The sequence below is a fragment of the Pogonomyrmex barbatus genome, unplaced genomic scaffold, assembly GCF_055798465.1.
Source record: "Pogonomyrmex barbatus isolate J1 unplaced genomic scaffold, ASM5579846v1 scaffold28, whole genome shotgun sequence".
Taxonomy (NCBI): Eukaryota; Metazoa; Arthropoda; class Insecta; order Hymenoptera; family Formicidae; genus Pogonomyrmex; species Pogonomyrmex barbatus.
The window spans coordinates 50,150-64,803 of NW_028297125.1; the positions used below are offsets into that span (position 1 = coordinate 50,150).

At 30.0% G+C, this 14,654-nt stretch overlaps 2 pseudogenes; both read right to left on the minus strand.

Annotated features, from left to right (window-relative positions):
- Positions 1-3,862: 3,862 nt before the first annotated feature.
- Positions 3,863-6,455, minus strand: LOC148936177 (uncharacterized; annotated as a pseudogene).
- A 2,135-nt stretch (positions 6,456-8,590) lies between these two features.
- Positions 8,591-11,523, minus strand: LOC148936178 (uncharacterized; annotated as a pseudogene).
- Between the last annotated feature and the right edge of the window lie 3,131 nt (positions 11,524-14,654).

Here is a 14,654-nt window from a genome sequence, read left to right on the forward strand (position 1 = left end):
CTCGCTCTCGCAACGAATACCGAGCGTTCTCGATATTCTTGCATCTCCCGTCTAAGGAAAATCAGAGTGTTCTCAGATTTTCCTCCTCCCGACAATACCGAGAGTTCTCAGTATTGTCACTTCATCTCATCTCGAAAGTCGGAGCGTTCTCGGACTTTCCCGCGACGTCCGCCCCACGTGTTACGGCGAGCGTCAGCGGTTGCCTAGCAACGCACACGCGCGGGCCCGGTTGCCTGGCAACACGCATACCGATACGAACCCGGCATCCGACGAGCGAAAATCCGAGCGCACGTCCCCGCGTCCGTGCCTAGCGACAAAAATCCGAGCGCGCAGGGACGTTCCGTTACATTTTCACAAAATTGCTTTACTCAACCTAAGTTTTTATCACAAAGAATTAAAGAGTAACAGTATAAAATAAATGATAAAATTTTATTTGAATAAAAAAAATTTTTATGTAAAAATACTTGGCGCTAGATGTTCCAAAATCCAAGTGCTAGATGTTCCGTCTCTACACATATTCGTATTATGACCTTTTTTGATACAAGTTCCATAATGAAAAATTGCATTTATAATTTTATGTTATGCTTGTCCAGTTATTAGTAATCCAGTATTAGTTTTAGTTTTCGGCATTGCACACAAACTGAATTTGTGTAGTATTTTTATTACTTCTCTATCTTGTAAAGAAAATGATATTAAATGAATAATAAGTATTTTCTTTGATAAAACCAATTCATTTTTAAATAATATATCATTTCTTCCACAACGTTCACATGATTTGTCAAACGATTGACACTGATTTGATGAAAATATAATTTTTAGTAAATCATTAAGATTAAAACTTTTCTTTTTTATATTATTAATAGAAATATTAATAATAGAAATTGAAAGAATAGTGTTAGTCTCAGTAATAACTTTTGTATTACCACAAATGATTGTATTGATAATTTGCAATAACTTGATGCTCTACAAAATTTTTTATGTAATCGTATTTTGTACAGAGAGGTGTAAGAAAATCGAATGGGTCTTGTTTAATAGCAACTGAAAAGTTCTCTCCTAAAGATTTCCGTATTTCATAGGTATCCAAATTGTTCATTCTATGTTCATATCGATGTGCAAGTAAATTTAATACATTTAGTTTATCGCAATTTAATAATTGTTGTCTGATAATATGTAAATGCAATAAACATTGTAATATTGTATTTGCGTAACATGAAACCTTGTCTATATTTTGAAAACCATACATAATCCAATTAGTACCTTTTGAGAGCGCGTTTTGAGCTGACTCTTGAATGGAAGTAATTGTTTTCAATAATATCCATGGAACATGTTTAACTTTACGATAACGCCCCTTCGAAGTAATTATTTCTGATTATATATTCGTTTTAGCCGATTATATTCTATAATAGCTTTTTCACTAGCAAATATGGATGAAGGATCAAAATTAATTAAATTCATCTAGAGATGTCATTCGGGATAAGGCAACATAAACCTGTCCGCTGTTACGTTCTGATTGTCCATCAATACATTTAAGTACTTTACTCTGGGATTGGACTGGTTTGTGAATTAATCAACTCCGAATAGGAAATGAATTTTATAAATTTTATATCGTAGATCTTTCTTATTAATTTGATTATAATTTGGATGATTTATCTCGAAATCAATTTTTCTTAATTTATATTTAGGAAATTTGCTTGATTATTTTAGTTTTAGTTTTAGTTTTGACTTTCTAATTTTTTAAGTTTTAGGAATAATAGGAAGGAATCTTTATTTAAAATTATCGTTTGATTTAATTGAAATCTTAGTCTTTAATTTGAACTCTGCGCCCTCCTCTTTTGGGCATGAATATCTTGAAATTAATTATTTATTATTGAAACTCTAAATTCAAATTATTTAGTCACAATATCGTTGGCTGCGACTAAATGATACGCTACGCTATTGTCAGCGACCGAATTTGGATTTATAATTATTATCTTGATTTTAATTAAGAAGTATTTAAGAAAGAAAAATAAGATTTCAGTTTTCTAATTATTTTAGTTTAAACCTTTTACCTTTATTTAGTTGAGGAAGCTTTTAAATTTAAATTTTTCCTAAGAGAAATATTATAAACAGAAATTTATTATAAATTTAAGAATTTAACCCTAAAGTCGATCACACACAACTTATGACTGAAAATATTCTCTGAATAAAACGAACTGAACTGACTATTGCTGCCGCCACGCCTAGCTAGCTGTTGCTTTTTCCGAAGAACTATTACTACTAACTACTGTTGTAGCTTCCTGAAGAACTACTACTAAGCGCTTTTTCCGCACGCATATTTATAAGTGGAAATGATCAGAACGCGCGAGCTTCTCACCACTTCTTTTTTTCGAACCCATAATTAAGAAGGAGAAAGTTCTTTCTCAGAGGTGTCATCTGAATCCTCGTTGGCAACAGCCGTAACATGGTACCAACAAGAATTCAATCAATAAATCAATATTTTTATCATATAGCACGCATTCCTTCATTTAAAATTATAAGATTTAGATAGCCGTGACACCTCTCCCCTTAAGTACCTTATGTTACTACGTATGAATAATACTAATTAATCTGATACAAAATTAGCTTATTTCTATACAGAGGTTAGCTATTATTATTATTATTATTGTATTTATATATTTGTTTTTGTTTGTTGTTTTTTTTATTTATTATTATTTATTGTTTTGTTGTTTTTTTTTATTGAAAGCAGTGTGGTTTAAATATGAAATATGTTCTACTTTTCCTTTTTTTTTGGTTTGTTTGTTTGTCTGTTTTTTTTTATTATTATTTTAGTTATTGTTGTTTATTCTAATGGGTAATAGGTAATTATTTGTTTATTTGTTACATATGATTAAAATAAATACATTTCTTCTTTTATTGGTTTTGCTTCTAATATATAATTTCTTATACATTCTGCATAATCTATTAAATTTTTTAATTTTAAAAGTGTTTTATAACATATTGAGCATTTAATTTTTGTCTTTATTGTTTTCATTTACTACTGAATAACTGTGCCATGCTCCAACGAGTATCTTTTTATATTCTATTGCGCCATCCTTTGATGGATCAAAAGTCCTCGCAGCTTTTTCTTCCGGGAGGTGTGGTAAAATATGTTATGGTTATATTTGTCCGTTCCTGAAATATACTTCAGGTCCGGATCTCCCAGTATCCTTTTATAATTTTCTGTTTGTTTTTGTCGTTTCTGCATCTTGAAAGGAAATAAATTTATTATTATATTTATTTTATTAATTAATTTTTCTCATTTACTTACAGCACATTTAAATTCTGGATCTCTCATTAATTTTTTAAAATTATTTTCTATTTCTTTTTTATTTTTTTGCATTTTGTATTTATTGGTATAAAATTTTCAACAGTGTATATTCGGTAGAGTCTGTCTCAAACGAGGAACAGAATTGTTCTAAGTGATTCTTTTATTCGGCAAGGCTCTTGGCTCTTAGCTATATTCTTATCTTATAACGCTTTTTTGTTTTAGGAGATAAGGGTATTGGGTTTCGTTACGGACAAGTGTTTAGTGTGGATCTGTTGCTTCCTATTTCAGTTTTTATGTATTGTAGTGTATGTATGTCCTTGGTAGTGTATGCGTGTATACGCAATGTTTGTGTGAATTTTTTTATATATGTATATTCTTTTATTTTTATTATTATTATACTATTTTTATTTGGGAATTGGTTACATATGAGAATGAATACACATATTAAAAAAAAATAATCAATAAAAATATATATATATATATATATTTGATTTTATATTTTTATCGATTATTTTTTTTTAATATGTATATATATATATATATATATATATATGTTTTTTTAAATTACAAATTAAATTTTAAGTTATAAAAATAAAGTTATTTTATATTTGCATATTTGTATTATATATAAAATTATTAATTTATTAATACTGTATTATTTCTATATTATATTATTTCTATGTATGTGTATATAATATATAATTATAGTAATTAGTTTTCAACATTTTCATAATTTGCATATCTATTTGTTTCATCTTTCCAATAAAATTTTTCTTCATTATTAATAAATTCTTCTACGCATTTAACACTGGTCTTGAGCTGGTCTTAAATTTAATGCAATTTTTCCGCAACAATAACATGTTCGTTTTATTCCTTCAATTTGTTCTTCGACCTTACAAAGCGTGTGCCAGTTCCTTACTTCTTCGATAAAATTGTGAATGTCAAGAACAATATCCCAAAAACATTCATCGCATACTCGTCTATAGGGTATGTCTCTTTCCCTGTAGATTGTCTCTCCTTCATTAATTGCCATTACGCACATTGTTGTTCCTCACAGTAAAGATTCATAGGCGTCTGGATGATTCTGTGGCAGTACGCCATCTAATTATGGCTTTTTTCCTCTTTTTGTGCTGGCAGTTTCATTTTCTCTTTTATATTATAAAAATTAATAAAATTTAATTTTTGAAAAGGTAATTTTTTAGATGAATTAAAAGTATTTTAAAATTTACCTGAATTGTTTTTGTAAAGTTATTTATTATTGATGTACTATTATAATTCTTTGCTCTTTCTCCTTGCACAATTGAACTTCGACTGTTAATTAACTCTATCGTAAGAATTCGTATCTGTTATCTTAGTTTATCGCTTGATACATGTTTTGTCTGATCGATATAGGACTCGCCTTTTGTGCTGTCTTTTGTTATCTCTTCTTATTATTACAATCGCGGGTATAGCGTTTGTTGAGTTTCATTGCGGATAAAAGTTTGACTTGAATTTTCAATTTCATTTTCTATTTCGACTTGTGTTTGTTGTTGTATAGGTATTTGTGTTATTTCTTGCTATTCATTTGTTTATTGATTTCCTTCTTCTAATCTTTTTATTCTAATTTTCTTTCTTCTTGAAGTTTTTATTTAGCCTGATGTAATAAAAGATTTGTGAGTCCCAAAGCGCTCCGATGAGATATACTGACCAATCATAAATTGTGTGAAGTGCATAGCCATGAATTAGTGTGTCTATTATTAACTTGATTGTTCTTATATAGAAATACAATTCGATTAGTCCTGCACTTGCATTGCCGATAGATAGAAATGTTTCCCAAATTTTCTTCCATGCAGATTCCGTAATTTTATATAGAGAGTTTTCGTCGATAAGATGAGAGAATAATATTCCTTGAGATAAGGTCGGTTCTCCTTGCGCCACGAGCCATTGTGTTTAAAATTCCGTTCTTCTCTGCTGGAAACATGATATGGTCTTGTAAATTTTCGAGTTCGCTGTTTGTATATGCCGCTTGCTGCCAATGATCCAGGGTCGTTGTATTGCCAAGTCGATTTCGTCATCAGTGTTAGTTTTAATGGAGATTTGCTGTATTCCAGAATTGGTGTAATTTTATACCATCTATCGTTTAAATAATACATTGTTGAAATTATTCTGCTGCAAGTGATTTGCGTTCCGGGTTTGAAAAGAATATGAGTTCGTGGTGCTAAAAAGTATGTTTCATTTCCTTTTAATACTGATAATTGTTGATAATATTCCTTCGTATGATGAATTTTAACTTCGACTGGAGTACATTTGATTATATGGACAACGTCTCCTGATATTATTGCCATATATCCAGATCCTTTCATAATTTGATATGCGAAATCGTCTGGAGAATGTGTGGCTATGCTAAGCGCATTTTTCATAATTTGTTGCTCCAAATTGCACCGTTGTTTAAGTACATCTGTGTATAAATGATTCATTTGTGTTCGTTCATGTGTCTTTCTTCATAAACAAATTTTGAATTTACATAAGCAAAAATATCTAAATTTTCAACTGATAATTTTCGTTTTTGAATAAAAATTCCTTCAGTTTTAATTTCAAGAATTAATAATTTTGGATTTTCTGTTTTTATTAAAGTATATCCGCAAAGAAACTCTTCTTCAGTTTGAGTAAGTGTAAAAGTTATATTTTGAGTTGACAAGGAATAAATTATTTGTAATTTTTCATTTATATTACTAATCATTTTGTTCGCTTTTCTTTCATATAATACGTCATAATAATTAAATTTACAAAAATTCGTTGGTATGGTTTCCCAAAAAGTATATCTACCTTCGATATCTATGCAATTTCTGAATATATTGACAAATTGTTCCTGTTTTTAAATAAATTTGATTTGTTTCAATATTTATTATTGCTTGATATGAAAATAAACTTATAGTCATTATTCCTTGTACAACTACATTTTGCCAAGTTCCATATGGATCTGAGTGTTCTAAAGCATTTTCCATCGGTTGTTACAGATCCAGCAAAAATAATTGGTCGCGAAGTTGTATAATTTACTTTTAATCCGTTAATTATGTTATTTATGTTTACAGTTAATGTCCCGGTTTTGAGCATATTTTTGCATTGGTCGAATGTTGTGTCGATTATATATTCTGTTTGCGCATTTTGTATAGTATATGTGAATACATGCCGCAATAATAAATTGTTCGCAAAATTGAGACTTTGCATTGTATAATATTGATAGATTCAAATTTTGACAATTGTAATAATTGAATTTTAGTTTCTTGTATTTGTGGTTCGATTATAGCGATATATTACATTCTTCTATTTCCATTAACGACAATGTTGTTACGTTCGGGTTTGACGTTCCGCAGTCAAAGCCGATAATTCCATAGCTTTATTCTATCAAGATGTTCTGCATGAGAATTAAGAGGAAGATTTTCGCTTCCATCTGTTTTAAAAGAAATATTATTATGAATGAAATTGAAGTTGTTGCGCGGTACAAGTTTAATTTCTTAGGTAATTGTCATTTTTTGGTTTTTCGAATTTTATTAGGATGAACACTCTTTGGTTTTCCTTTAAAAAGAATTTTGATATTTCCATTTTATAAAATATCTGTTATTATATGTAGTCCAGAATATTGATCTCCTAATTTTCCTTTTCTTGGTTCACATAAAAGGAAAACTTGATCATTAATTTGAAATTTTTGTGGATTAATTTTCCGATCATAATAATTTTAAATTTAATTTTTGAAGCTATTAAACATTCTCGAGCCAATTCTTGTAAGTTATGAATATTTATCATTAATTCACATAAATAATCGTCATATGTTTTTCCTTTTTCTGTATCATTAATTATTTCACGGGACGATTGTCTGGCCATTTTGCCAAACACCAACTCATATGAAGTATATCCAGTTGATTCATGTGTACTTGTATTATAAGAGAAAGTTGCATATTCTAATAATTCATCCCATTCAGTAAATTTATTAACATTATTTCAAATATTCAATTAATACTAAATGAGATCGTTCCAAAGCTCGATTAGCTTGTGGATAAAAGGAGGTTGTTTTAAATTGTTTAATTCGAAATTGTTTTGTAAATCTTTTCATTAAGTTACTTATAAAATTCGTTCCTTAATCTGTTAATATAGCCTTAGGGGCTCCAAAAATACAAATAAAATATTTAATAATGCGTCAGCGACTTTTACGGCAGTTATTGATTTTAGATATTGCTAAGATATTGCTAAGGAAAATTTGGTTAAGTGATCTTGGATTGTTAGGATGTAGAAATTTCCTTTGAATTTCTGGTAAAGGTCCAACTATGTCCATTGATATTTTTTCAAATGAAAAAAAGAGTGTGTCAGTTATTAACATAGGTTTTGACTCGAACTAGCTTTTTTGACATTGTAAACATTGATTTATATAATTTCGAATTTCAGTCTTTAAATTATCCTAATAAAAATTTTGTCTAATTCGATTATATGTTTTAGTTACTCCTTTATGTCCTCCAATTTTTGATGAATGAGCTTCTTCTATTATATCTTTTCGATTTTCAACTTCCGGAATTCTGATTGTGACAAATTATTAATTTAACTGGGATTCTGATAATAGATTCTCAAATTCGATTTAAGATTTCTTTCCATTTTATATTTTATATTATCAATTTCTTTTGTTTTTGCAATATTTAAAATTTTAATTGAATTTTCTTTAATCGCTTCTCGTAATTTACTAGTTAAACAATGTAATGTTTCCTTAGTTATTTTTTTCATTAATATTATTTTTGCAAATAAAAATTAAATGAATTTTATTTCCTTTCTTTACTATTTCAATATTTTCTAGTTTTCCTTCTCTATTTTTAGGAATTAAATTTCTACTTTGTAATGTTTTTGATCCGTTATCACAAGGTTTGCAGTTAAAAAGTATAAATAATTTCCCTTTCGCATAAAATTTTGTCACGACTGTTTATTATACTTTGCTTTTGTCCGCGTGTCATTATCTGTCTTTCAATTGTGTTATTTATTTCGTCAAAAGTCATTTCATTGTAAGTTTCGTTTATGTCTTATTTACTGTCACTTTTTACTTCTTCATCTTCGTCAAATTTTTCTTCGTTATCTTCTTTAATATCTTTTTTTTCAATGTAGTCATTAATGACAATTTGATTCTTTGGATAATTTTTTTCTTCACTTTCTGATATCAAATTTTCTTGAACTTCTCCTTGATTAATTTCACCATTATTTTCTGTTAAGTTATCAAGAATTTGTAAAAGATTGATGGTATTTCTATTTGTGAATTTAAATTATTATAATTTTGTAAATTTGATTCATCATAACTTTCTGCATCTTCGTAATTTGATTTCTGAATCTAGTGTTGAGTTTTGTTGTATATTGTTTTATGTTTGTTGTATATTGTTTTCTGTGTTGTTATTAAATAAATTTTCTGTCATCAGTTTCGTCTGTTTGATTTAGTGGATTATTATGTATTTCTGCCTAAAATGTATGTTCATAAAATAAAGGTTCATTTAATTCTTTTTTAGTAAATGGTACACTTTCTCTTTCTAATTTTTCTGTATTACGCGTCTGCATTCCTAAAAATCTCTGGTTCTTCCATCATTGTTCCTCTTCTTGGTGAAGATGGTGAAGATCTTGGATTCACGTTTCTGTACCTAGCTTCCTCATCTTCTAAACACTCTTCTATCTCATCGTACTCAGATTGTATCGATATATATTTGTTGTAAGGTTTCTGGATAAAGCATCAGCATTAGCGTTAATATTTCCTGGTTTATATATTATTTCGTAATCATATTCGACAGTTTTATTCTCCAGCTTGCTAAACGAGAAGTTGGATCTTTCAATTTATGAAATCAAATTTATGATCAGTTATAAGAAAAATTTTTTACCATATATATATATATATATATATATATAAAAGGTCGAAAATGTTGAACAACATATACAATTGCTAATAATTCCTTTTCTATAGTCGAATAATTTTTCTCTGCATCATTTAATACACGCGAAGCGTAACTAATTGGTTGATCTTTTCCAATCTGACCTTGACTTAAAATTGCACCTATTGCTGTTCCAGAAGCGTCAGTTAAGAGAAAAGAGTTTTTGTAAAATCAGGATACTGTAATATCGGTTCTTCACATAATGCATTTCTTAATGTATTAAAACATTCTTGTTCTTTATCTCCCCATTTAAAGTCTATATCTCTTTTTAGTAAATTAGTTAACGGTTTAGCTATTTTTGAAATCCCTTAATAAATCTTTGATGATACCCAGCTAATCCAAGGAATTGTTTAATATTTTTTGCATTTTTGGGAATTAGAAAATTTTGAACTGCTTCAATCTTTTTAAGATCAAGTCGAACTCCGTTTTCTCCAATTATATGTTCTAAATAAGTTACTTCTTAAAAATTCACATTTGTCTGGTTGTAATTTTAAATTTGCTTCTCTTAATCGAAATTAATTTCTCAAATTTAATTGCGTGTTCTGTTCTGAAATTAATTTCTCAAATTTAATTGCGTGTTCTGTTAGTAAACTAGCATATAATACCATGTCATCTAAATGTACAAAAATTTCGCTCCCTTGCATTCCCGTCAAAACTAAATCCATCAATCTTTGAAATGTGGCAGGCGCATTTTTAAGTCCAAAAGGCATTCTGTCAAATTCGTAATGACCATGGGGGAGTAGAAAATGCTGTTTTATAACTATTATCCGGATGCATTTTGATGAAAATCTGAAGCAAGGTCGAATACAGAAAAATATTTTGCACCGCCCAACTGATCGACTATTTCTGTTATGTTTGGGAGTGAATATGCGTCATCTACTGTCTTATCATTTAGGTCATGGATATCTAACACCATTCTCCATCTCTTATTTTCTTTCGAGTCCGATCTCTTAGGGGCTATCCACACAGGCGTATTATGAGGTGATTTTGATGGTTTAATTATATTTTGCTCTAATAATTCATTTACTTGTCTCTTAATTTCATCTTTATGAATTACTGGAAATTTATATTTCCAGTTTAGTATTTATTGGAATCTCATTTACTGTTGGAATGCGATGTTTTAAAACATTTGTATGATTAAGATTTTCACTGGGCAAATGAAAACAATCGGCACTTTTCTTTATTAATCTTTCAACATGTTCACGCTCTTCATTATTTAAATGCTCAAGTCTTAATGCATCAATTATTATATTCTTTCATTTTGATTTATATAGAAACATGATCTTGAATTCGAGCTTGTATTAAAATTTTAATTTGAACTTGACTTTGAGTTTGAATTTGAGTTCGCGCAGGAGCTTATATTTGAGCTTGCATTTGAGTTCATGGAGTTTGAGATTTTTATTATTTGTTCCAAATTCATATATTTCAATTGTGGGAATTAATATCTTTTCTTCTTCTTTATTTGTATTTATTATATTACTTATAGATAGACTTTATCGTCGGTACGTTGCGAGTATTACACGTCTTATCATGTTTACAGTTTCTAATTCTTTTTCCGCGTCAATCGCCCGTGCCTCTACTTCTTTAAATGTTCCTTCTTTCGATATTATTATTTCTCTATTTAATCCGCGTAAGAAGCTTGTTTTTAAATGTTTCTCAATTGAATTTTGAAATTCTAAACTTAATATTCCGATTTCTCTTTTTTGTGCATCAAGAATTCGTTTTTCTAATTCCCTAACTCGATTTGCTGCAACCTTCTCATCCCTCTTTTGGTATAGATAAGCTAATCGCTTCGTACACTGTTTCTCGGTTCGTATTTTTACTCTCAACAATTCAATTAATTCTTGCATGTTTTCAGATTTTTCCCAATATTGATTTACGAGTTTCCTCTTTTAATTTATTACATATTGCCCTAGAACTAGAATTACTTCCTGCGGGGGTGCGACCATACTTAGTGCTTCTTCGCAACTGCCCCTCGACGAAGTAAACAAACGGAATATTTTCTCCATCGAAATTTGGCTTCTAATGCATCTCTGATCGAAAATTGTAAAAAGTTACTTGTCGTCCCTTCTGATGATAAATTAATTCTTGATTTCATTGTTGCTGTTGTTGAAGCTGTTGTATCGTTCGTTGTTGCTTCCCAATTAGCCTTCGTAATTCATTCATATCTCTCCTCTTTTTCCATGGTGTTTCTTGATCTTGATTGACCAGATCCTTTCATGTTCTTTAATTTATTAAAAATTAATTTTAAATTTTTTTGTTCATTTTTTCACTGTTCACTATCGTTTCTTTACACAAACCGTTTTAGTATCCCACCGCTGTCACCAAAAATTTTTCGAAATGTTACGTTCTGATTGTCCGTTTTTGGTTTAATACATTTAAGTACTTTACTCTGGGATTGGACCGGTTTGTGAATTAATCAACCCCGAATAGGAAACGAATTTTATAAATTTTATATCGTAGATCTTTCTTATTAATTTGATTATAATTTGGATGATTTATCTCGAAATCAATTTTTCTTAATTTATATTTAGGAATTTGCTTGATTATTTTAGTTTTAATTTCAGTTTTGACCTTCTAATTTTTTAAGTTTTAGGAATAATGAGAAGGAATTTTTATTTAAAATTATCGTTTGATTTAATTGAAATCTTAGTCTTTAATTTGAACTCTGCGTCTTCCTCTTTTGAGCATAAATACCTTGAAATTAATTATTTATTTTTGAGACTCTAAATTCAAATTATTTAGTCACAATACCGTTGGCTGCGACTAAATAGTACGCTACGCTATTGTCAACGACCGAATTTGGATTTAGAATCATTATCTTGATTTTAATTAAGAAGTTCAGATTTTATTTAAGAAAGAAGAATAAGATTTCAGTTTTCCAATTATTTTAGTTTAAAATTACTTTATTTAGTCGAGAAGACTTTTAAATTTAAATTCTCCTAAGAGAAATATTACGAACAGAAATTTATTATAAATTTAAGAATTCAACCCTAAGATCGATCGCACAATTTATGATTCAAAATATTCTCTGAATAAAATGAACTGAACTGACTATTGCTGCCGCCACGCCTAGCTAGTTGTTGCTTTTTTCGAAGAACTATTACTACTAACTACTGTTGCAGCTTCCTGAAGAACTACTACTAAGCGCTTTTTCCGCACGCATTTATAGGTGGAAATGATCAACCCCCGCGCGCGCTTCTCACCACTTCTTTCTTTCGAATCCATAATTAAGAGGAGGAAGGTTCTTTCTCAGAGGTGTCATCCTCGTTGGTAATAGTCATAGCCTGATATCATCAAGAATTCAATCAATAAATCAATATTTTTATCATATAGCATGCATTCCTTCATTTAAAATTATAAGATTTAGATCGCCGTGACACTGCAATTAAATATGGAGTTACCTATATTCATAATAGCACTTTTCAAAATTAATCTCTGGCTTTTATGAATAATGATGCCATAATTCAAAGATAATGGAAATTGTTTTCTAATAACATATGCTCTATCCATCAATTGGAACTTAACACTTACTTTTTCAATAAAACATTCCAAACCAAATGGTAAAAGAAGTTTTATTTTTTCTATGTAATTAGTAGTTGTATCTTATATAACTAAAATGACTGTAGTTATTGTATCATTTACAAGACCCAAACTAGCATCAATATTTTATCATAACTTTTGCTTCAATTTTAATTATAATTTGTTTTGAAAGTCCAGCTAGCATTATCATCATCATTATCTGACAATATCTTTGTTACCCTTTTTTTCATATATGAAATACAATTAATTGTATCTTCAACTATTAATAATATTTCTTTTGAAGTAATACGATTTAACATTGCAGTGTTAAGAACGTCGCACATACAAATAGGCAATAAATAAACGGTATCATTTGGCAAATTATTAATAAAATCACACAATTTGTTTACTTTTGTTTCGAAAGACACCCTTAAAACAGATTTTTTTTTTTGGAGAATCTTATAATCATATTTTATTAATAAACTAACACGAATTTTCGAGAATAATTCACGGTAAGATTCGTCTCTTTGTTGATGCAGATTGATCGTCAATTTATCATAGTCAAATAAATTAATCCAGATCGGGGGCTCGAGCCATGCTTGATGCAATCTCTCCTGTCGTGCTCCAGGAGGATTATTTGTATATTTGCCAATGGCATTGGAGGGTGTCACCGCTGTAGTCCGACCTGCATCCATCGAGAGAATAGGACCATCATCTCTCTGGAGTACCGGTCGTGGATTCGAAAGAATACATGTATATATGTATATTGTAATATATATATATATATATATATATATATATATGTATCATTGTATTGTTGACGTGTTGATCTAAACACGTTATTTGCGATCAATATCATATCATGCCTCGGTAGTCGAAAGGATAAGATGCCTGCCCGGTAAGCAGGAGATCCAGATTCGATTCCTGGCTGAGGTGGTATTTTTTCGCAAAATAATTACGAGTTTTCACGACTGGTTCGTGGTCGGGCCCCGCCGTGACGCACACCCTCCCTTCTTATTTGTAAAAAAACTATACATGATGGTAACTATAATGAAACTTAAGATAATATATAAAATGTATAAAACTATGGGAAATACATACATATGTACATACATATAAACTACAAGAAATATTTACATATGTATATACACGTACATACATACGTACATATATACGTACATATATACGTACATATTGTTGTAGCCAGATCTACAACTAATAATAAAAGTAGTCCGCATGGCAACAAAATTAATCCGCATGAAATCGGAAAAAGTCTTTCAAAAGACGACATAAATGCGTGATCGCCAAAATTGCGATCAGTCTTTCGAAAGACCGCAGAAATGCATTGCGCGAGAACATTGCGAACATTTGCGAAAAGTTTATCAGCAAATTCCTCAATTTGCTGCTCGAACCAGGCGTGATATTGAGCAATCAATATCACGCGATCAATCGACGCAATCGATCAGAATGCTGATCGGGCATTGACCAGTCTATATAATCGACCATACAAGACAGAGTCGAGAGAGTAAAATACTACGTGTCCTCCGGAATCGGACTTATAATAATCGCACGAGATATTACCGAATCTCGTAGCGAAGTTCCCGCGATCCGTACTATCAGCATCTCAGGTGACATATTCGGTCGTCGGCCGCCAGAGTAACGCGATACGCACCGAGTCACCCGACGACGTTTAACCGTGTGTAAAATATAATCATTAATATATCAAGCATCTGTGCACTTGTGAGAATAAATCAGTTAAAATAAAGAAAGTGTGTGTTAATGAATTCAAGAAGATTTCTACATTCTTTTGATCCTGCTCGGAGTCCCCTTATGCTTAACGAACCCGACTATCCCTAATATTAACGTCGTAGCCCATCCGGGGTACAACAATATGTACACGCATCGACAGGAATGGTGTC